Raw genomic sequence first — 25,671 nt, 5'->3', positions numbered from 1 at the left:
TGTATGATTTGTTTGCATGGGAGCATTATCTAGTAACTGTTTTCCAGAGCTACACTAGCACCTTATTGATAGCAAGCTAACTCACCCTTAGAATCTTGCTGAGGAGGCGGACTGCTGGGTGAGCACCCGGGTTCGTAAGGGTCCATTGGGAGACTTTGCAAAGGGTCGGCAGGGTCCACAGCAGAGAAGTGGGGGGGACAGGGGTAAACAGAGGGAGTTCCAGAGAGGGCCCCAAAGTAATTCCCAAGGGAACCAAGGAGTGGTGTCCCAGCATCCCCCTGAGAAGACGCCAGTGCCTCCGACAGGCAGGCCTGTTCAGAGGGGGCCTCTTACTTGCTTTAAGTGTGGTCAAGTGGGCCACCGGTATTACGATCCCCAGTGTCCCCAGAGGGACTCCAGTGCACCACCCCGTGCGCCCCCCCCCCACCGGATTGCTAGTGTAGCCCTGGGAGGGGAGGAGATGGGTGCCCAAGGTGGGTGGGATCCCGTAGAATTCACCCTTGTCTCGCTAGGAGACTTTGAGAAGATCCCTAACCCTTCACTGCCTGCTAACACTACGAACAGGCAGTGGGTGACCATCAATGGCCATAGGGTAGAGGCTCTGAGGGACACAGGAGCTAGTGTGACTGCTGTCAGCCTCCGGTTGGTGTCCAAAGAGCTGATTATCCGCCATGCATTCTGCCCAGTAGTGTCAGCAGACAGCTCTGAGAGCCAGTGTGAGGTGGCTCAAGTTCCTTTTGAGTGGGGGGGTCTCAGGAACTTTTCAAGTAGCTGTGAGGCCAGCCATGCCGGTAGACTGTCTGTTGGGCAACGATTTAGAGAACTCCCTGTGGGCTACGGTGGAGAGGAAATCTCACTTGGAAATGTTGGATCTGCCTGAGTGGGCGTGCGTGACCACTCGGTCCATGGCAGCCATTCAGGATGTTCAGAAGGACCTGGAGCCTGAAAGTATGGCCCAGGCCCCTGCCTTGAAGAGAAGGGGTAGGGGGCATTGGAAACCGGCCCCCATAGTTCCCACGGTCCAGGAGGGAGCAGACCTTGAAGGGGATGCCCTGGAGTCTAAAGGGGAGCAAGTAGCGGAACAGGGGGACCTGCCTGAGCTGACCCAATGGCAGCAGGAAGGAAGGCCCACCAGGGACGAATTTTGTGAACAGCAGAGAACGTGCCCTTCTCTTGAGGGGCTGCGGCGACAGGCTGCAGCCCAGACAGCAGGTGATCAGTCAGGGTCACATCTGATCTATTGGGAGAATGACCTTCTTTACAGCGAGCCTAAGGTTGCTTAGCCTGGGTCAGCCCATGTGTTGGTGGTACCCCAGCGCTTCAGAGCCTTCCTACTGGGGTTGGCTCAAAATGTGCCATTGGCCAGACATCTGGAGCAGACCAAGACCTTCGAGAGGCCTTCGACCAAGACCAAGACCTTCGAGAGGCTGGTCACCCACTTTTATTAGCCCCAGATGCGCAGGAGCTCAGATGCTCACTGTAGGACATGTGAAACTTGCCAGGCAAGTAGGAAGAGTGGGGGAAAGATCAAGGCCCCACTCCAGCCCTTTCCAGTTGTCAGTACCTCATTCGAGTGAGTGGGCATTGACATTGTGGGGACTCTGGACCCCAAGACAGCCATGGGAACAGGTTCATCCTGGTCTTGGTGGACCATGCCACCCAGTACCCTGAAGCCATCCCACTCAGGACCGTGATGGCCCCCGTGGTGGGACGTGCACTGATGGGGATTTTCTCCCGTGTGGGATTCCCCAGAGAGGTGGTGTCTGATAGGGGTAAAAACTTCATTTCCAAATATATGAAGTCTCTGTGGGAGGAGTGTTGGGTGACTTACAAGTTTACGACTCCTTACCACCCCCAAGGTAATGGGCTGGTTGAGAGATTCAACCAGACCCTTAAGGGCATGATTATGGGTCTAGAGGAGCCCATGAGGTGTAAGTGAGACGTCCTCTTGCCATGCCTGTTGTTTGCTTACCGTGAGGTGCCACAGAAGCCCTTAGGGTTCAGTCCCTTTGAACTGCTCTATGGTCACCCGGTAAGGGGACCTCTGAGTCTGGTCAAGGAAGGCTGGGAGCAATCTCCCAGGAAACCTCCCCAAGATGTGTTTAGTTACATGCTGGCCTGCAGGAACTAGACTCGGCATTTCAGAAAACTTGCTGAGGCAAATCTGGAAGCCAGCCAGGAAGAGATGAAACGCTGGCACGATCAGATTGCACTCTGATTGAGTTTCAGCCTGGTCAAAAGGTTTGGGTCATGGCCCCAGTGGAGCCCTGTGCGCTCCAAGATAAGTGGACCGGCCCCTTTAAGGTGGTGGAGCGCAAGAGTCCTGTTACCTACATGGTGGACTTGCGGTCTCCCAGGAACCCCTTGCAGGTCCTACATATTAACCGCATGAAGCCCCACTTTGAGAGGTTTGCAGTAGGCATGCTTCTGGCCACAGATGCTGGAATGGAAGAGGAGGGTGAGCCTCTTCCTGACCTCCTTAATGCAGAGGAGCAAGATGGGTCAGTGGAGGTTGTGGTCCTCTCCACCACACTGACCCCTGAGCAGCAGAGCGATTGTCGCCAACTGTTGGGGCAATTCAGTGACCTGTTCTCCCTGGTGCCTAGTGTCACTGATTGGTGTCCCCATAACATAGACACTGGGGACAGTCCTCCTGTGAAGCACAAGGCTTACCGAGTGACTGGCCAGGTCAGGGCATGCATTAAGGAGGAGGTCTCCAAAATGTTTGCTTTAGGGGTGATTGAGTCCTCTAGCAGCTCTTGGTCCAGCCCCGTGGTCCTGGAACCAAAAGCTGCAGCGCCTGGTGCCACCCCAGAACTTCGGTTCTGCGTGGACTACCGAGGTCTCAATTCAGTCACGAAGACTGACGCGCACCCCATTCCCAGAGCTGATGAGCTCATAGATCGGCTAGGGGCTGCACGGTACCTCAGCACATTTGATTTGACGTCTGGGTATTGGCAGATCGCCTTGACTGATGGGGCAAAGGAGAGGTCAGCCTTCTCCACCCCAGATGGGCACTACCAGTTCCGGGTGATGCCCTTTGGGATGAAGAATGCCCCTGCCATCTTTCAGAGGTTGGTCAACAGGGTGTTGGTTGGGCTGGAAGATTTCAGTGCCGCCTACCTGGATGACATTGCAGTGTTTAGTTTCTCATAGGAGGACCACCTGCGCCACCTCTGGGAAGTTCTGATGGCCCTGCGAAAGGCAGGCCTCACAATCAAGGCAAGTAAGTGCCAGATTGGGCAGGGTTCTGTGGTGTACTTGAGACACCAGGTGGGGAGCGGCCAGGTGGCGCCCCTACAGCCCAAGATTGAAACCATCCTGGCTTGGGAGCCCCCAAAGACCCAGACACAGGTGACAGCCTTTTTAGGACTCACAGGTTATTACAGGATGTTTGTCAAGGGGTATGGCAACCTTGTTGCACCCTTGACTGGGCTGACTTCTAAGAAGAAGCCAAAGATTGTGAACTGGACTGACACCTGTCAGAAAGCTTTTGACGCCCTGAAGACTAACATGTGCACAGCACTGGTACTTCAGGCGCCCAACTTTGCAAACAAATTTGTTGTCCAGACAGACGCTTCCGAGCATGGTGTGGGGGCCGTTCTGTCACAGTACAATGAGGAGGGCCTAGACCAACCTGTAGCCTTCATTAGTAAGAGGTTACTTCCACAGCAACAGAGGTGGAGTGCAATTGAGCGTGAGGCATTTGCTGTGGTCTGGGCACAGAAGAAGCTGAGACCATACCTGTTTGGGACTCACTTCCGGGTGCAGACAGACCAAAGGCCCCTCAGATGGTTGATGCAGCTGAGGGGAGAGAATCCAAAGTTGTTGAGGTGGTCCATTTGCCTACAGGGTATGGACTTTACGGTGCAACACCGCCCCGGTACAGATCACGCCAATGCTGATGGTCTGTCCAGATTTTTCCGCCTTAGTGATGAGAACACCCAAGTGGGTGGGTAGTTCTACTCACATTTCAGCTGGAGCGGACGTGTGTTAGACCTGGCACCATTGGCGTGGGTCTCTCTTCCATTTTTCGCTTTTGTCTCCTCTGTGTTTGCTGGTGTTAGATGCTCTGGGCGCTGTGCCATTGCCATTCAGTGCCACAGCGCGAATGCTCCCTATTGTAAATTGACTGTATGAATTGGTATAATCCTAATTGACCCAAGGAACATGATAGGAAAGTCGAATTTAGTATGCCTGAGCTCCAAATATTAAAGGGCTAATTTTAGTGACGATTATTTTTAGATTCTGTGTTTAAAACTACCACCTTTGGGAAGTAGGTATTTTCTTGCCTAAACCTTCCCGTGTGCTCTGCTATTATGTGTATTGGCTATCTGGTTTTGAAGGGTCAGGGCAAGCTGAGACCGACCTGGATTAAATAGAGAGATCTGCAGTTGGAGTATGGGGAGGGGTGACCCTTTGATCTGAGCAGGGCTGTGCCTGGCAGGTGAATGGTGGCTCCACCTCCCACTGTGCGTCTGATGGCAGACCCCCTCTCCCTAAAAGGCAGGATGTAGCCTCGTAAATAAAGTGCTCCAGGACAACACCAAACTGGTTCTGGCTGGGTTCAGTGATTTGTGACTTTTTGAGAACAAAGACTTTTGGGGTATAAAGATCTGTGCTAAAACCCCTACACAGTGTGTTACTTCTGGATGTCAAGACGAACCTCTGTCCGTGTAGCGAGAGGGAAAGGACTTTGAAAATTTCATCCATCTTGCTGAAGCAACTACCCAAGGGCCTGATTTGAGCTTGCCTCCTGCTGAAGTCTCAGGGACATTAGACTTCACCCATCAGCCGTCCAGATTCCTATTTGAGAGGGATTCTACTCGCAGGTGAGGCCTCTGTTGAGAATTCCAGAGCCTCTGGTTCTACTGCGGGGAACGCGGGCTGAAAGTAATCGCATCGCTATTGTGGGCCGCCGCAGCTGAGGAGCTGTTGCCACTGAGAGCCCGCATTTGCCTGTGTTAGCAAAGTCATCGTGATCGCTATTGTGGGCCGCTGCAGCTAAAGAGCTGTGCCGCTGAGTGCCTGCATTTGCCGTCCTACGAGAATCATCGCTATCGCTATTGTGTGCCGCTGCAGCTGAGGAGCTGTGCCGCTGTGTGCCCGCATTTGCCGTCCTACAAGAATCATCGCTATCACTATCGTGGGCCGCTGCAGCTGAGGAGCTGTGCCGCTGAGTGCCCGCACTAAGCACCACTTCGAGGATCTTGCTATCACCTGCGGGTGCTGCTGGGTGCCCGCCTTAAGCCCCGTCCCAGGATTATTGTGAGTGCACGCCACAGACTGCTACAGCGGGGAGCTCTGGCCGCTGCGAGTCCGCCTGTCATCACCGCGGCTTCCTTGTGAGGCTGCGTGCCATGCCCCTTTAAATCTCAGGTACATTGTGCATGACTGGGTCGCATAGACCCCGGCCTCGAACTAAGTTCGTTCCACATCCTTTTTGAGTGCCTCTATTGCTTTGAAGTAAATCTGTAATTATGTGCATTGTGGTTTCTTGGTCGCTTTTGAGCCTTGTGTTAAGCCTATATATAGATACTTATTTTTCTACAGCTACTTGTGTGGTGTCCCTTTGTAGTGTCTTCACTGCGTTATTGTGTATGGCCATAAATGCTTCACACACTGCCTCTGAGATAGGCCTGTCCGCTCGTGCTACGTTACCACAGGGTTGAGCAGGGGTTATCAAAGGATGTAGCCCCTTACTCTGACTTAGGAAGAAGGATCCTATTTGGACATCGGTGCCAGCCGCTGCCAACTGGAGATCCCCATTTCTAACATATATATATATATATATATATATATATATATGTTAAGAAGGACACCTTGTTGTCCGAAACGCGTCATATGGCTATGAAAATAAAGACCTGAATCTGCCACATTATATCGGAGTCCGTGACTCTCTCTTCGCCGACTGGGAAGTGGGTAGAGCCAAAAAATCTGTTCAAATATATATATATTAATTTCTGCTCTGTGTGCCATTATTAATGATCAAATCGGGTAGGCTATGTTCTATGTAGTCAGGAGGCAATGTGGTGTATGCAATGAAGAATTAATAACACGTGCAGCATGTTCTGTATTAAGAAGCAGTTTTAAGGGGAGGAGCCAAGATGGCGACCGGAGCAGACGCTTGAGCGCCCGGCTCCGTCGGTCCGTGGCCTCGGACTACTATCCTGATGCCCATCCTCGCCGATTTTCGAGGTGCACCGTGTGCGAAGACGCGCTGACCGCGCTGCCGCTTTCCCGGAGTCTCAGCCCGCCTGGATGCCCGAGTTCTGGGTGCTTTTGTCCTCTGCACTGAAACCCTGCGCCATTACGGCCTTTGCTGGCCCCCTGGAAGCTCCGCAGTTGCCTGACCAGCTAGCGCTAACCTGAGCCCCGCGGTCCCGATTTTACCTCGCACCACGGATCGTTGCCGGACGAGCCCGGAGAGGGACGGCCGGACACCTTCTGCACCCTGTGCCGGACGGGCTGGAGCTGTGGGGTGGGCCCCGGTGCGGCGGGTCCCCTGCCCCGCTCTGAGGACCGCGCTGTGGGAGGCAGCCGCCCCCTTCACCTATTGCCTAGCCAGCGGCGGAGGGAACCTGCGAGAAGAGAAGCGACTGTCGGCCTTTCCCGTTGCGGCGTAGACCTGAGGGGAATTGACTCCTTGCTACGACCCCCCCCCCGGCCATTGCACCGTATAGCGGCAAAACATGGCGTTTAGTGCCTGCTTGCGGCTGGGGGGCGATACTCCGGTCTCGCCCGCTGCCCACTTCGCCCCCCCTCTTCCGGACACCAGCTCCACTGTGCCGTCCCGGATTGCTGCCGCTGTGGGGGCCCAGCCTCCGCTTACATGCGGCTCCGTTCTGGCTGCCCTGCGGGACTTCCAACTACAGATGTGCGCTGGCCTGCAGGCGCTGAGTGAGCGGTTTGACCCCATACTGTCGGCCGCGGGTCGTGAGCGCACTGTGTGCCATCTACAGGGCGTGGGTCTCCCGGTGCTTTTGTCCGCTTGCGGGGACGCAACGGCGGTGTGTGACTGTGTTACACTGGTGCCTTCACCTGGCGCTCCCGGCGCCCAGGGTACACCGCTCTACACCTCAACTGCGGATGCTTTGTCCCCCTGGTCATGGCTGCCTGCTTCATTGTTGCCTGCCCCACCGCGTCCACTGGACTATCCTGTTGAGAGACGCCTAACGGCTTCGAGGAGCCGTCCGCGGTGGCCCACTGCTGACTTTTTGTGGAACTCCTGTACCTTACTTGCCAGGTTTGGATTTTATGTGGTGCAAAGAGGGACCTTAATCGATGGGCGGCGGCCATTTCGTGATCCTACTTCACCATCCTTTCACAAGCGACCATCTTGTTTTTGTTTGCTCGGGACACGGGGCCTTCATGCAGGGGCTGGTTTAATCCCAAGCCCGCGATCGGGCCAGGGCTAGACTGACTTCTATTGCCATGGTTTATGGACGGGCTGGCCTGGGACTGGAACTGTATGTATGTTATGCGCGCACTCGTTGCGACTTGTATCCCTTCGCTTACACTGTGGTGCCATGGTATCTTCGCATGCCGTTTTTTTGGCGTAGTGGGCTCTCAGTGTGTGGGGGCCATGATTGGCTGATGGTTTGGGGCGCTCTGGTGTCCCGTGGGCTCCTCCCCGCCTTCTTTTCTGTTTTCTTACTTTCTTTCCTCTATTCCTACTTTCTTTCTCCTCTATATTTCGGGTTCATTGGGCGACAGGCACTATGCTGGGGGGGGGGGTAGGCCGTAGCCTCCGCATTGGTGTAGGGTGGGGGGGTAATACTCTGTTCTTAATTAGTTCTATGGGCCTTTTTTCCTTTATGTCTCTGCGTTCTACTTTCTTCGATTCGGGGTCCGGGTGTGGGGTGGATCGAGTGGGGGCGGCTCCGGAGGGGTGCGTACTTGCTCATGTGACTATCCTGTTATATTTCTGCACCGCCTCACTGTTTGAGTTTTTGCTTCAATTGTTGTTCTTACTGCTGTTGCTGCTCTCCCGTGTGGTGAGGCTATCTTGCGGACTCGAATCTCCTTTGTTCCTATCCTTCATTGACTTTTTTCTTGATAAAATTATCTAAAACTTAAAATTAACCTTCACTTCTCCTTCCCCGGGTGTCAAAGATATCTCCAGTATGTGATCCATAACTTGTTGTTAATCCTGACGGTTGACGCACGGGGGATTTAATGTGGGTATCAGTGCTTCATTGTATCGTGGCCGGCCTGACGGTTGTAGGCCCGTATTTGTTCTTTTAAGATGCACGAATAAAGGTTTTTTAAAAAAAAAAAAAAAAAAAAAAAAAAAAAGAAGCAGTTTTAACTTTTGCAATTTGATTTTTTGATTTTCTATCAGGAGGGCAGCCTGCTATAAGAGAATTGGCACCATATTTCTGACTAACATCAAAGCACCTTGGCTTGTCATTGAGACATGTATATACCTACGGCAGATGACATGCATGTTTTTTTCTGCACATATCAGGAAACTGATCTTGTTTAATATTTGGGATTACATGCAGATTATTTATTAGGCGGTGATTTGTATTCATTAATTTTGCACTTTATATAGATGTTGTGATTAAATTGTTTGCCAGTGACATTCGTCATTGCACAGTCTATTTTCCATGTCTGTTGATGCCTAAGGAGGGAGGAGGGCTATATATGTGTGAAGTTTTGTGGCGCCAACCAGATTGATAAAGCCTGCTGTGCAGGCAAAACGCGTCTCTCTTCTAATGCGGGGTCGTGGAAGACCTGACTTTCAATAAATGAGCCCTATTCCTATATACCTGATGTACGTGCCTCTTCTTTGTTGGAGCAGGATTCTTCTTTGATAAATATATCCATACAATCCTGCTCATGTTCTGTAAGAGGAGAACATGATTGGAGACTAAAAATGCAGAATCCATTTCTGGGCAAAATCGCAAACATTAGAGACAAAACCAAATCTACCAAGGTACATTTGGGTTCTGTCCTCGCATTATTGATATCTAAATCTAAATACATTCTATTTCCTAACTATAAATTTCTTGTAACCTTTGTTTTTTTCCAGTGAATATATACATAGGTGTACACCTCTCTCAGCTACATCACTGGTGTTTTGGCAGCATGCCAGCATCCACCATTGTAGGTTCGATATATATATCTCCACACAATCCAGCTCATGTTCTATAAAAGGAGAACATGTCTGATGATTGGAGACTAAAAATGCTGAATCTATTTCTGAGCAAAATCGCAAACATTAGAGACAAAACCAAATCTACCAGGGTACATTCTGTCTTTGCATTAATGAAATCTACATCTAAATACATTCTATTTCCTAAATATAACGTTCCTGTAACCTTTGGGTTTTATATATATATATATATTCAGTGAAAAAACCATAGGTTTCACACATGTTATAGTTAGCTGGACATTTTACTGATAAAAAACCAATGAAATTCCCCCGTTATAGTTAGTGCAGGCAACTATAACTCACGCGACCGCAATCCTCTGCTGATGCTAATACTGGATTTAGACACTTATTTGCCCATGTCTTCTTCCATTAAATTTTAGCTATACATATATTACAAATATTTTTTTTTCATAAAGACAGTTAGTGCCGTGGATGGCCCATGTACGCACGAAGCGCTTCGCGCACCGTGCGCACATGGAGTAAATATTATGCGCTTCTTTGTGAGAGGTAAGCTTTTAAATTTTTTCAGTAAAACATAAGCCATGCACAAATGGTGCCATTCAGGCACCATTGGCACACGAGGTGGGGAGAGTGTGGATAATTTTTTTTTTTTTTTTTTTTTTACCGTACGCGTACGGTAAGCGTAATCGGCGATTTTTCGTAAAAAAATAAAAATTAATTTTTGACCTTGGGGGATCTTTAGGGACACATTAATAAAGGCTAGGTGGTTAGGAGCTGTTTAAACAGTCCCTTTATATGTTTTTTCCCTTTGTTTTTCCTCCCCCCCTCAGAGTGCGAGAGAGAAAATGGCGGCCGCCGCTTCCTGGTTTCGAACGATTCGAATGTTTACTAAGATCTAACAGCCAATCAGAATCGTGCTCGCGCACGGCACCGTACGCGTACGGTAAGCTTACCGTAAGCGCACCGTAAGCTGGCTCAGATATATATATTGATTTAAATGCTATTTTCTCAGGAACTACTTAACAGATTTACACCGGACCTACAAAAGGCACTTCCTTGACCTGAGGACTACCTCTCTGCCAAATTTCAAGTAACTCTGTTCAGCCGTTCGGGCTGTAGCTGTGTCTAAAGGTCCTATGGAAAAATGCATGGGAAAAACGCGTTTTGGGACCCCCCTTTTATCTCAGCCCCCGCTTGACGAATCCCCCCGAGACTTTCAGGGTAGGAGCGGAGCGTAGCGCCCCATTAGTTTTGAAAATTTCGCGAGGATTCGTCGACCGGCGCCAAAGTTATTCAAAATAGAATGTTGCGGTTTTCCTATGGAAACAGGGTCCTAACTATAACTACCTACTGGCGACCGCCAGTAGGTAATATATATATATATATATATATATATATATATATATATATATATATATGTATATATACCTAATTCGCCACTGCAATCCACAGCAGAAAGACGATGCAGACCCAAAATCAGTGCTTGAAGTGAAGTCTTTATTGAAGGACCCGTTTTGTCCGCCATCACGCGTTTCAGCCTGCAAGAGGCCTTGATCACATGAGGCAAACATGAGGAGGTACCGTATTTAAAGTGCCAAGTGCATAATTCAAACTGTCACATGTTTCATAGAAGAACATTATACTTATATGTCAGAAAGATTGTAATCCATTGTATAAAATGCATATAAATCCAAAAAGCCATTTTTAAGAATACATGTCCTTGTTTTCTAAATAGCAGAAGGCGCAGATGAACAATAAATACATGTAAAATACATTGAATGTGCTGGAAGAATTTTTACAAAATGTGGATTGACTTATTTCACTCGAAATATTGTTAAACAATATGGCCATGTTAGAATTTATAATCAGTTTATCATCATAGATATAAAATAATTAGACCCTAATGGGTATATAAATATGATGATAAAATTTGAGACCAGTAATAATCATAAGCTAAGAGACGGCTAAAAGCATATATATTCTCAGCTGTTTCTATAAATACAAATAGGTGTTTAAAATTTGATATATATACACTAATAAATAGACACATAAATATAAATACATCAATATATATAAATAAATAAATACCTAGCCAACGTCTCAATAACAATACAATTGGATATCAGAGAGTACATAAATAGACAATCAAATAAAGTCCAACATTAGAATCAGTACTGCAATGATATCATGCCCCAATATATATACATAGCCAGAAATATCCAAAATAAATAAAACTGCGCATGTTTATTCACAAATTGTCCAGCCACCCCCAAATATGGGGGTGGCTGGACAATTGTAATGTGACATTGAAGATTTAAGTGAAGTGTGAATAATTAAAAAATTAAAAATACAAAAAATTATGTGTACTAAAACAAGTTTACACATGGGGGAGGCTGCATTGAAAGGTTAAGAGATCTAAAAATTAAGCGCTATGTTGACAATCCAATCGCTAGACAGACTATTTTATAGGGGATGCTGCGTATAAGGTGGCCAGGATGGTGACTAGAGGCGTGAAGCACGGTGTTGCCTGCAGTGGATTTTCTATAGAGTCTAGTCTCCAATTTGTTGTTCAGAATGAAGACTTCTACATCTAAGAAACAAAGCCTAGTACTGCTGGTGTTATCTGTAAAATGTAAGTTGATACAGTTATTATTCATAGTGTCAATAAAATGTAGGGCCTGCTGATTAGAACCTCTCCAGATTAAAAACACATCGTCAATGTATCTAAACCAGTGTACCACCTTGTCAAAAAATTCCTGAGCCATTTCACCACAAAGGACCTGCTCCTCCCAAAGTCCCATATGGAGACAGGCATAACTTGGGGAGAAGCAAGCCCCCATGGCTACGCCTCTGATCTGTTGGAATATTTGACCAGAAAACATTAAAAAGTTGTTGTTAAGGCAAGTTGTAATCATAGATAGAAGCATTTTGTTGTGATTAAAGAAATGCATAGACCTGGTACCCAAAAAGTGTTCCACTGCCTTGATACCATCCTGATGGTGTATGCACGTATACAGTGAGGTAACATCCAATGTCATTAATAGATAATCTTCTTGCCACACGACCAATTTCAATTTTTGTAGAAAATCACCAGTGTCTTGTACAAAAGAAGGCAAAGATTTCACATGCTCCTGTAGGAATGCATCGACATATTTAGAGGTATTCTCTGTAAGACTGAGTTTTGCAGAAATAATTGGCCTTCCCGGCGGTTTTTCTATATTTTTATGTACTTTTGGAATAAAATACATCGCCGGATTGACGGATGATCATTTTTTAAGAATTTAAACTCGTCTTGACTCAGCAGGCCCGCACTTTTCCAAGCCAATAGTTTGACATAAAAGTCATACCAAGATTGCTTGACAGATCTAATGTCACTTGTTTTATAGCACTGTTGATCATTCAATTGGCTATAGGCCTCTTCCAGATATAAGTCACACGCCATAGTACTACGTTGCCTCCCTTGTCTGCTTGTCTTACAATTATGTTGTCGTTGGACTGGATCTTCTTCATTAATTGGATATATTTGTTATTCTATACGTTAAATTTATTGCGCACCCGGTTGGTATTGGAGCATAATTTCTTTAGTTCCACAGTGGCAAGTTCATGAAAAATATCCAAATTATCATGGGGTGTAACAGGAGTGAAAGTGGATTTGGGTTTAAATTTGGTAGACTCAGATTTATTCAAGATGTTACATTCTTCACTACCTGTACTTTCCTCATGTAAAGATTGTAAGTCCTTTAACAACGACAGGTCATTAACCAATAATGCAGGTGACAACGACAGAGATGGATTTTCTACATTGACTACTGTAGATGATTTGTTGCCTCTTAAGTGATGAAATTTACGTAATTTTAATTTTCTAGTAAACTTAAAGAGGTCAATGCGAGTTTGGGCATAGTCAAAATCGCTGGCTGGGCTATAAGATAGCCCCAATGACAAAATTTGCAACTCAGTTGTACTCAAAGGTGTATTTGTAAGGTTAATGACAGAGTTGGACAGTGGACTTACTTGCGGTTCCATTTTTTCTATGTAAACACTCGCTTGTTATTTGTATTTGAGTTGCTGTTTGCGGCGACATTGCCTTCTCTCACGGCGCTGTCTGTTGGCTTGTTGGCGCCTTTGTTGTTGATACTCCGGGGTCTTAGGGTAGCCCTTTGATCCTGTCGCAGGCAATCCACTTCCTGCGCCAGGGAAAACCTTGTAAATCCCAGCTCAATATTGCGTCTTGTTGACTCATTTTCTGATTCACTGTCCGGAATGAAACTGAGATCAGATGCAGAAGAAGCAACCTGCATGCTCATGGCGCCCATTGGGGTGTTTGAATTGAAATTGCTGCTTGACGCTGCTGATGATTTAGAGGAAGCTTTGATGACATCATATTTTTTAGCAAAGGTAAAGACCTGCCCCTGCTGATAATCATTTTTGTCTCTTTGAAATTTGAACGCTTTTCTTTTTTTGATAATTTCCTCTTCCTTTTGTAATCTAATTAGCATGTCTTCGCAAAGTTTTTTTACGTTTTCAGTTGTTTCAGTTTGACTGATAGTAATATTTAGGGCGTCAATTTTGAGTTGGAGTGCTGCACGGTCACTTTCCGCATATTTGACCAATATGATGATAAGTCTGCGGGACAACTCCAGATTGCACTCAGCCCATTTCGTGAGCATGGATGGGTCAGGATTTTTGTAACTCCGGGCCAGTATAATGCGTAGGCCCCGAGGTATGCGACCCACTTCCAAATAACGGGATAGGGAGCGATGCTCCCACCACTTAGCTTGTTCCGCCCTCATGAGTTTTTCAAGTTGTTTAAACAGTTCGCGCAAATTAGATACAGTTGCTGGTGCCACATTAGACAGCATAGCGCGCGATGATTCACCAGCTGGTGAATCGTCAAATACCTCATTTGCAGCCTCCTCCCTGCTCCTCAAAGCGTCGGCCGACATGTTTTCTGTGAATATATATATATATATAGAGAGAGAGAGAGATAGAGAGAGAGAGAGAGAGAGAGAGAGAGAGAGACTGCCTCAGTGCCATTTATTTCCTAATAGACATGTATCTTTAGAGCATTATTAAGTAATTCAGTAAACATTTAGTCCCATCCCTTGTAAACTTATCAGATGGGTCTGATAGATCTAGGACTAGCCCCAAAGAGCAGAAGGATTCATATGTGACATCTGTTTGAAAAAAATCTTCTTTCACTCCTCTATCCCTTAAATGTTTGTTGAAGAATATTTAGAAAGCTGTGACAAATGAGCTGTAAAAACATCCTGAATCCGGGCAACAGTTTGGGAACTAGCAATCTAGCTTCCATCCATGTAGAGGCACGGAAAATGAGCTGTTTGGCTTGAAATTTGCAGTGGTGACTCTACATCTTATAGAGCAAAATTACCAGAACCATTATTGGAACCTTCAGGAAAAAGTTGGTAAGATTTAGAACCTGTAAAATAGTGCAGCCAGCACAGTTGTGAACATAGTTAGATTCGCCCACATGACACCTATGCGGAGGTCAAATCATTGCTCACTACTTAAAAACATTTTCGAAATGTTAACATTAACACGAAATGTTCTGCTTCAATTTGTTCCCAAGTATCAACACGTTTATTTGACCAAGCCAAAAAAATAGGTCAGCAGACAAACACTTGCTGAAGCTGCCCAAGATCAAACAATTCGGGTACATTTGGAGGTCGCACTTTTCCCTACATAGCTGCTGTGCTGTTAAGCTTCCTTCTAAACCCTATCAGAAAGATAGAGAACCACGTGCCATTTAAAGAGCCTCTGAAAACTTGCTTCTTCTGTCTTCCGGTTTGTGATCCTTTCTTTAGCAGACAGGGTACATAACGCCTACACATTTTGGTGATAATGATGATTTATATTTGTGCATATTAGAAAAAAAAGGAAATTGATGGAATGCTTGATTAATATCAGGCATTGATGATCGCTTACGGACACATTCAAATCTCCAGTATTTTAATGGAGCTGATTAGTTTGGTACCTGGTTCTGTGACCCATGTGGGGCCTATGTGTGTCATTTAATGTATGTGTTTTAAAAGTGCTTTTAACATTTTTGCTATGATATAAATTGTATGATTTGACAGGTTTTTATTGATTAAAATATACATGTATTTTGCATAATTTGGTTTTTATAAGTGCTTTAACACGTTCTGAGAGAAGATTGACATGTGTTGGTTGGTTGAGTATCTGTGAGGCATGAATGGTACAATATAGGTCTTGACTAAAGGGAAACCTTTTTTAACTTTACGGTTATTGGGAGCTCCATCCCTTTGGTGTATAGAGCCCTCTCTCCTTGTTTTCAAGGTTAGTCAATTCAATTCAAAGCTTTTGTTTGGTTAATATACATCAACCATATAAGCACAGACATAATATCAGTCATCATGTAAAAACAGGACTATCCTTGATATAAATACATGGGACTTTGTGGGCATGTGAAAGTCCTAGTACAGAAAGTGCAAGTGCAGTATTACAGTACAAAAAAATATCCTTATATACTGACAATCAATAGCAATAGGCATTAATTACCTAAGACTAGTAGATTTAGTTGAAAATGTAACTAGACAAAAACAAAAGTGCAAATGCAAAAATACAGTACATGTAAAAATCCGGATAGACCAAATATCAAATATCAATAGACATAGATTTCCTAATAGCAATGGATTTCAGGATAAATGTAGCTAAATAAAAACACAATCCTGGATCTTCTAATTTAAAAAGCAATTTCATGGCATCTTTAGCCGACCTTATGTTATAAAATAAGAAAAAAGGTTTCAGATAAAACATTCTAAAATTAAGATAAAATTTGCAAATTAATAAGAAATGGCAGCAGCTTTGGTGGGATATATCATCACATGAGCATCGTTGAACAGTACGCTGTTTCATAACTGGAAAATTAACAAGGTGATGTATTGTACCCAATCTTAAACGTGTCAGTACATATCGATGCGATGCTCTTGTCACGACTGACATGATTGGAAACCCTCTTTAATTTCCAGTTGCTGGTAGAGCATAAAGGTAGTTTGCTTGTTGATTACATTAAAACGGGCCTTCAATTGCTGTGATAAAAAAATTGATTTTATCTCATTTTTAGTGACAGAGGCTATACGCCCAGGGTCCAGCCGTATATCATAATTAAATAGGGTTTTGTACCAATGCGAGATGTATTTAAGCCATGGTATTTTTAGACAATTCTCCATTTTGACACAATCCCGTATAATAGATTGGCTGAACTTTGTCTCTTCCTTTGACCAAATTGATTTCCATAATAGGAGGGGTCGTAATGAGACAATGCCCACTTCCCGGTGAATGAGTTCCATCGAAGCAGAGGGGGGGGCACACAGCATCCGTTTTAAAAAGACATTTTCGGCTTGCAAAAGAGAATTCTCTTGGATATGTCCCCAAACACCAGCACCACAGAGAGCGGCAGAAACGCATCTTGCCTCATAAATTGCCATCATGTTATACGATGGTGGCCCAATTTGGCAGTAAATCTAAAAATGCCATTTGTATTTCTCTCCATCTTAGAGCGGACATTCTCCTGTTCCTGTGCCCATGACCCATTTCCAGCAAATGTAATACCCAAATACCAAAATGATTTTACAGTTAAAAATGTAAAGTCCTCTATGTAAAATTGTCTGGCTGTTATTGGGTTTTTGCTACAAGCCATAACAAAAGTTTTTGATTTATTAATTAAAAGCTTTCTTTTGGTAATAAATATAATAAAATTGTCGATAAGACGCTGAAGCCCAATAGGGGTCCGAGATAATAAAACTGCGTCGTCAGCGTATAAAAGAATTGGGATAGGGTTTCCTTCAATCCTAGGTGCGTCAGCTTCAAATTTTTTCAGGGTGGCATCAACATTATTAATAAATAAAGAAAACAATAATGGTGCCAGCACACACCCCTGGCGGATACCTCTCTTAACTTTAAAAGGGGGGGGTATACTCGTCTGAATATCCATACCGCACCTTACTAGTTAGTGCTTCATATAATCTTGCTAGAAAGTAAACTATATCTTTTGGGGCACCCATTTCTAGCAATAGAGGCCATAAAATCGAATGGTCTACTAAATCAAAAGTGCTACTTAAATCGGCAAAGCATAAATATAGGTTGCCCTCCTTTGCCAATGTATACTTCCCGATCAGAAGATCTAAATTTACGCACTGTTCCAATGTTCCCAATCCTTTCCTAAACCCATATTGGGCTTGTGAGAGGATCGACTTTTCTATAGCCCAATCTTCTAGTCTAGAAAGCATGACCCTACTCAAAATCTTTATAGAAGAGTCCAGTAGTGAGATTGGGCAGTAATTACGGGCATCAGTCTTTACTCCCTTCTTATAAATTGGGATTATTATTGACTGGCCCCATGATGCTGGAATTTCTGTTTCAGAAGCAACATTAAATACTCTAGTTAAAAAAGGTGACCATAAATCCATATTGTTTTTATAGAGGTCTATCGGGACGCCATCTGGGCCGGGCGCCTTACCACCCTTGCTACTGGATATACCATCTAAGACCTCCCCATTACTAATCATTAGAGGTATAATTGGCCATTGAACGGGCATATCATGTGGTTTAACAAATATGGTATTACTATTGGTAGAATTAAAATATATGGGAATTAAAGTCTGGTACATGGTCATCTTTCAAAAAGGAACTATTAACAGTATCCCAGAATAGCTTGCTATTTTTTATATCAGCTGTGTAGCTTAATTTTTCCCATGCGTCATCGCGGAGTTCAGCTTTTCTTGTCTCCAGGGCAGAATTATACTCTGCTTGTAGAGTCATAATTATATCCCTACCTCGTGGATTACACCCCAGGGCTTGTTTAAGGTGATGTAGGGCCGCTGTACAGTTCTTATCGAACCAGCCTACCTTGGGTTTTCTTTTGCTATGGTCAGGTTTCGTCAGAAGGTTCTCGACGACCTTATTGATCTTAATAACATTTTCGAGCAGTAATTGGGGGATCAATCTCCTCACCTAAACAGAATTGGAGTTCATCCTGACATTGTTTAATAACATCACTCTGAATGTTTAATGGTTTTAAACCTGTCCATTTTATCCGCACGCCATTTGGTCTAGTTGGGGCAATACATGGACTATTAAATGCATCATTGTGATTTTTAAATCCCCAAGTAAATAGGTTGAGGGAGTTACTATTGTGATCACTTGTGGGTTGCTCCATTACCCATGGTGAAGAAAACAGGTGTGCACTGTTGCTAGAAATTAAAATATGATCAATAGACCTTACATTTCTCCCTGTGAATGTGGGACATTTCATATTATTTTTGTCCATACTACAACCCAACAAATTCAGATCCAATTTAGCAATGACACTATTTAAAGTAGTACCATAATCACAGTGGGGGAAATGCATATAATCATCATTTTCATTTTCCCCCCTCCTATGCCCACACACTTTGGTCAAGGATAAGGGACACGCCTGGATATTAAAATCTCCAACCCAAAGAATAATGGTCGGGTTCCTGATGGTACTGATCAACTTATCAACTTCTCGCTCCAAGGCATAAACAACTGACCCTCGGGTTAAATTAAACACATTGTTATAGAAGTTGATCAGAATTGCATCTTTTCCCAGTAGGGACACCAACCACATAATCTGGGCATAAGCACCAACAGTAATACAGCACTTAATGTTACATTTATTCAGATTGGTGGCGATCATGATCAGAAGTCCCCCCTTAGCTCTACCTGAAGTTGATGGCAAAGCCGGCAGCGAATGAGTGGTATAACCCTCTACATAGACTGGTTCTGTGCACCATGTCTCTTGGAGGCATATAATATCATGTTGGGCTGAAATAAAATCTGACCATGCAGGGGTACCTATCTTGCTCTTAAAACCTGACATATTCCATGAGGTTACTAAATAACCGATACCTGGTTCAGGCTTGGTGACCTCAGTAACATTCCGAATGGAATGCAGTGTCATCCACTTTATCATTGGGGGATGGAGGGGTTAGAGAAGGACAGACATAGTTGTTAGAGGTGGAAGATATCAGAGTTATACCAGAGGTATACCTACCACCAAGCTCTATCCCAGAAAGTTCCTTCTTACCTAAATTAGTAATCTCATCAACCTCCATTGCCCATACAGATTCGACACATATATATCTGACCTGTTGTACCTGGTTCATCTGTGGATGTTCCTTACGTCAATCATTAATATCGAGGTCACTCAGAGCCTGGAATCTATTAGCTAATGGGATGGCGGGGTGGAATAAGGAGCAGGATCCAGGAGGGGCTAGAGGGGATCTATTTCTGGGTCGGCTATCAATTTCCTGTGTTGGCATTAAGTGTCAATAAATATACCCTAAAGGGAAAAGGGTGGTATTATATTCCGTACAGGAAGGAGGGGGTGCCTTATTGAGGGTGTTACTAACCCATCTTGGAGATCGGAAATTGATAATAATACAGTCGCCTTTAAAGCATTTTTGTAATGGGCCGACCCAGCTCACTCTACGTGTAGTCAAGATCTGATTTAAACCTGCTATTGGATATCCACAGTTTTTAGTCAGCCAAAACACCACTTTATTCAAGAGAGAGCCATGATCTTCTATCTGTCCTGCTTGGAGATAAGGTACGTTTGTGAGGACAGCGACATAGGCACTACATTCTGGCGGTAAGTTCACGGACATAGGAGATCTTCCGTCCCTAGAGGTCGCGGTTCTTAACTCCCCCGATTTTACGGAGCCCAGTATGTTGGAATTGCATAATTTTACCCTTTCGCTATCTCTCGGGAATGTGGCTGAACTATAGCTATCAGTTGTTCTACTCATTAGCGGGGCTTTAGAAGCTTTTAGATTTGCCCCATTTGTAATGAGGAGCCTATCATTGGGGTTAATGCTAAGTTCTCTAACAGAACAATTATTAATAGGAGTTGGATTAACCTCTAACATTTGCATCCTATTACTCTCACTAGCGTGTCTTTCATTAGCCTTTATAATGGAGCCACTAATCTTGTTAACTTCTCTGATAAGGATATCTAATTTGTCATAGAGCGGCCTAAGTAGTTCTATAACTTTATAGGTTATAACTGCTAGGGTTAAATCATTTTGTAGAGGAACTGTTTTAACCAACGTTTCCCTTAATAGGCCTGATTTTCCTATAGAATTATCTTTTTTATCTTTTTTTGGCCTAAGGTTGGGTTTAGGATCTCCCTGTCCGAGGGTATTCTTTCTACCACATCCCCTAGTTTTTTCCATGAGCAATGGGCTCACTAGTCTAGACAATGTGGGAGTCATAGATGTCCGGGTATAATCTTCGATGATGTCTCCCTCATTGACAATGACCATAGGTGGCTCCTCAGTTATCCGCGAATTGATCATTAAATCAACTGGGCTAGACTCACTCAATAGGTTAGCAGATGCCGATACCTCATTCCCCTGTGCGGCACCCAGTTGACTGTGGTCCATAGATAATCGCCTTTCCGTACGGTCTATCTCCTCCGATAGAACATTCACTGCCTTAACCAGATAAGAATCTAGGGTAGTGCATGATTTTTCAATAGGTGGTTTAACAATCTTCCTTCTCGCCATGTTAAATATAAGATATATTTCAATTCATAAGTGTCAGAGGGGGGGCCCTGTCCGGCCTCTATCGGTCACTGATGGGCAAGGACGGGCCCGCCCTTAGCCCGGGCTTCGCCCGTGAGCGTCCCGCGTTGCGTGGGGCGGGAGCGCTTTTATCCGTGCAGAGGCGCCGCTATTACTGGCGTCCCAAAGCCGCGCCAGCAGGGGATCGTGGGAAGTGTGGTCCCCTTCTCAGCAGCATCGCGGAGGCAGCACATGAGATGCAAAAGCCGTTCCCCTCACGGCGTGAAGAGCAGTTAGCAGGCTGTTTCCCTCACGGCAGAGAAAAGGTAGGTTGAGTCTAAAAGCGCGTCCCGCGTTGCGTGGGGCGGGAGCACTTTTATCCGTGCAGAGGCGTCGCTATTACTGGCGTCCAAAAGCCGCGTCAGCAGGGGATCGTGGGAAGTGTGGTCCCCTTCTCAGCAGCGTCGCGGAGGCAGCAGATGAGATGCAAAAGCCGTTCCCCTCACGGCGCGTAGAGCAGTTAGCAGGCCGTTTCGCTCACGGCAGAGGAAAGGTAGGTGGAGTCTAAAAGCGCGTCAAGGTTAGTCTTTTATCCTCCAAAGATGATTACGTGAGTACTAGGTTAGCCGAATATTTTTTGCCTACAAAATATGCATCTTTAATAGCTATGTGGGGGCAGTGTTCAAGGAGAAGACATAATTCTTAACATAGGGATTAACCCTTTCCTCTTCTGTCTGATGCCCTCTCAGTTTAGGGGACTTACCACTCCTGTTTGTGCTTTCGTCTATTATAGGCCCATGTGACGTGCCCTGTGTTTCCTCTGTGGCTTCTTCCATTAATTTTTTGTCACTCATTTGGGCAGTCCAAAAGGCCTCCCTTAGGCTCGTCCTTCTGCCCAATGTAAATCATCCCAGTGCCGTTGTTGTACTGTGTCTCACTAATCCTCTTGTGCTTCTCTTCATTCTTTCCTGTCAGAGCTGTAGTCCATCACAAAGGGGCCTTTTTGGTTAGGTGAAGATCAATGCCACCTCTTCTTGCTGCATAGCAGGGCTAATCAGTGTGCCGGCTCCTGGCATCCTCATCTAGTATGCTACCAAAGGCCTTGCCAGGAGTCTCCATGGTTTGGAGAAGCATCTCCTTTCTCCAACTGTGGCCGTCGGTCTACCCCATCTCCTTTCCTTCCCTTTTTTTTTATTTTCTCTAAGAGCTGGAAGATTTATAGCTGTCAGCTGGCTGGGGAACAGGAGCCCGGAATTAGAGAGCTGGATTCGGGAAGTCACTAAATGGACACAGGTGAAAGAGATAACAATGATACTGATTAGAACAGATGAAAATCTGCATGAGGACTTAGAAATTTGGAAAATATTAGTGCCCAGTCTGATTTACTCACTGGACAATAGACCCCCATGAAGAAGATAAGGTGTCGTGTTACTCCACTAAGGAGTTAATGAGATATATCAAATAATGCGGGCTATACACTACTTGTATGATATACTATGCATTACAAATACTTATGCTGTTTAAATGTATGTGATGCTACTGAGACTATATGTGATACATTTATAATTGATATAATGTTAAAAATCAATTACAATATGGTTTTTAAAAACTCTAGCTGGCCACCATTGCGTCCTATTCCCCAGTAGGCTTGCATCGCCATTATTTAAATTTCAATAACTTAAATAATAAAAATGTTACATTTTAGACTTGCAATCTGCTCTCATCCCTATCCTTCTTCATGGCCTACTTGATGCCACACTGTTCCTGCCAATTTCCCAGATGGGCTCGATTTCCCACCCGCAGCTATTTTTCAGCTACTAGTTCCCTCCATAATTCACAGTGTCCGACCTCCTAGGCACCATCATTTGATTCAGTTGTTGGCACAAATCATAAACTCTCGTTAGGACAAACCAACTAGAGAGTAATGAAGAGCTTTGACAGGACATATGCATCTAAGAAACCTTCTTTCTAGAAGGATTGTGTGCACTACTTTCATGGACTGGTAAATGTCACTGAGGTCAGAAAAAAATAATTAGATGGGGCAAGTAAAGTACCATGGCTTGAAAATTGGACTTTACTTCTGGGGTACCAAAGGGGCTGTCTAGGTAAGATTTGTCATTTAATAGATGATACCAGTTTGACAATTTCTTCTGAGGGGAGACTCTACAATGAGCTCCAGGCCTTAATTACAGATAAAGCTGTGTGCCTGAACACGAGTCAGTAACAATTTCAGTCTGGATTGACTGGATCTTGCCGTTTCACTATCAAAGTCTTAATATTGTTTTAGCTGAGTAGGATACTAAGGATAGATGAAAGGTATTTGATGTTATTCCAATTAGGTCAGAAGGATTATGGGCCCAGTTGGACAGAAGGGCTTAGATTCATGTGTAGTTGGCTGCCTAAACAATATTCAAAGCAGTCCACTGGTATATGGACGTGAGAAGTAAGGATAGACAGCTGGTGAAGATAAGGTGAACGATCCATACATTTGGGTGAAAGAGGACCGGTACAGATTGGAGAGCTTGCGGAGGCCAAAAATATATTTAAAACGAACCAGGGTAGCATTATAGCAGTTCAACAGTCTATGTTGAAATATCCTTAGACAGGTGGAAAGAAGCTGCTAAGGGAAGTTGATAAGTTACCAGGTCAATAAGATGTCCAAAGAAAAGTGGTGTTTTAGCAAGAAAGTACGCTATTTATTTTTGATATGTCTATAACACTTGACTGCAAGAGATAACACTGAAGAATTAGAAGATAAAGGAATCATAGAAATGTCGCAAAGTAATATTCAGGGACTTGGAAGCATTCTCTAGCTTCTTCCATGTGCAACATAGACGGGAGAAGAGTGATGCCCTAGGGCATAGCTATCACTGGTGTAGCAGGTGCAGGGGTACTGGGACCCAGAAGTGTGAGAGTGCACCATAAAAAAGCTGTTAACTACCCACCCTTGAGTCAGGGGCATCATCTTTGATTGTATTGTGGCACCTTCGTTAGGCCACTGGTGACTCCATTAACTTAACCTCATTCCTCCGCTCTTTATCAAGGGTCAGTGCTTTATTGTGTACTGGTGATTGCAGGTGGGGCCCAATGGCACTCATTTATAGGGAGCAGCAAGTATTTTACCTCATGAGACTTTGACCCAGAGCAAGAGAGGCAGAAACACAAAAAGGGGGAGAAAAAGACAAAAAACTGTAACAAAGAGAGGATCCTGCAAAAGTGAGCTAAATGGGCAGGGACTGTCTTGTGGAAGAGGCATGAGGCGAAATCAAGACTACCTCAGCCTTGGTATTCGGCGTGCATTGTCAGCGCTGTCTTCAGAGCAAACTTGTGGCCCTAGTACTTATTCTTTTACAAATTAATCGCTGTCAATGCCTCACCCTGCGAGGGAAGGCCCAGATAAACATTGTCCACGTGGCATATACCCTGTGACAGTCAGCCTATGACAGTCAGCCTATGAATCCACTGGATCTGTATAGGGTATGGCCCACCACTGCTTTGAGTCCTGGCAGAGCTGGGGAGGCCCCCACCCATACAGAGCCCAGCAAGCCCAACTAGTCCCATGTGCTCCTGGGCAGATAGTGAGCAATGCTGGAATGGGCGACAGCTGAGTGGCGAGAATCTGGTAGAACAAAGTGATTCAACCAACCAGCAGCCGTTCGCCTCTGGGTCCCTCAACTGTAAGTGAAATGGAAGATTCCAAATCTGTGCATGCCCTTATTTTGCCGTCTAGAACAATCGCTGTCGCTACTTCATTCGACGCAATGAGCCACGAACAGTTCATGATATACCAGCATGCCCCGTTGAAGTCAAGCGTCTAGCTAGCGTTGATTCATGGGGAGATAGGAGGCCGCGGCTATCACCAGCACAGAAACAAAGTGCTCGACATTACTGAGAAGACGCAGCGCTACTCCACGTGACAGCCCTTGCAAAGAGAAGGCGCGTCCAAAGCAACACGCACAGAGAGGACAGAACTGTCGCCTACTCCCCTCTCACCTGGGATAAATGTCACTCAGACCTCGCAGTGACGCCCGCGCGAAGGCACAGAGGAGCCGGCTCTGCTGTCTGGGAAACGCGGCTGCTTTGATGCTGGACACCGTTTGTTCAGTTGAACAAGCGTGTCTTCACCTCCTGCCCTCGTGTCTGAATGTCTTGCTTCCGGCCGACCCGCTTCCACATCCCGTGGTATATCGTCCATTTAAGCACGGCCCTGGTTGTGCACGGCGACGTGTCTGTTACCTTTCAAAGCACCGTGTCACATGCACTACTCATCGGCTTGAACCAGACGATTCCAGTGTAACAGGCTTGCACGCTCACCAGTGGAATCACTTGCGCTGCCAGTTGAGCGCTACACCAGGAAGTCGGGAAGGCTGGCCGTCTGTCCTTTTTTCCTGACCTTCCGTCGGAAATACGCAGTCCGGCTGCATGATGATTACAGAAAAACAAAGAATGAAAATCGAACAAATCAAGTGTATGCTATAGCGGGGTGTAGTGCCCTGCCCTGTGCGTGTTGCACATGCTAATGCGTGATGCAAAGTATAGCACTGTTTGCAAGAGATACGCAAACGTGTGCGAAGGATGTACTGCTGGTTCTACGAAATTTTGAAGCAAAGTAAGGAACAGTCCAGAGTCTGAGAAATCGTATGTGCGTGTGTGTGCCTGAGAACTAGATGGTTATGACCTAGTGTGTAAGATCCTACGCACATTACAGTTACAGTTACACAACATACGGTGTAGAAGGTGCACAACACGGACCCCTACTATGGGCGCAAGGTGCTACGTGGGAGGCATAGTGGCGGTTATGCCACAAATGGCGGAGAAGTAAAGTGTTTCCGTCCACATCATGAGTAGTGTGGGGCGTCATTTTACTCTGAGCCACTAAAATATAGTAGGGATGTGCAGTGTAATGTGTGACTAATACGCAGCCCAGCTTGTGAGAAACACGCTGCCCACGATATAAAAGATGCATACGTTGAGAGCTTCGCAGCC

This window comes from Triturus cristatus, chromosome 9, assembly GCF_964204655.1.
Source record: "Triturus cristatus chromosome 9, aTriCri1.1, whole genome shotgun sequence".
Classification (NCBI taxonomy): Eukaryota; Metazoa; Chordata; class Amphibia; order Caudata; family Salamandridae; genus Triturus; species Triturus cristatus.
This window is presented reverse-complemented; position numbering follows the sequence as displayed.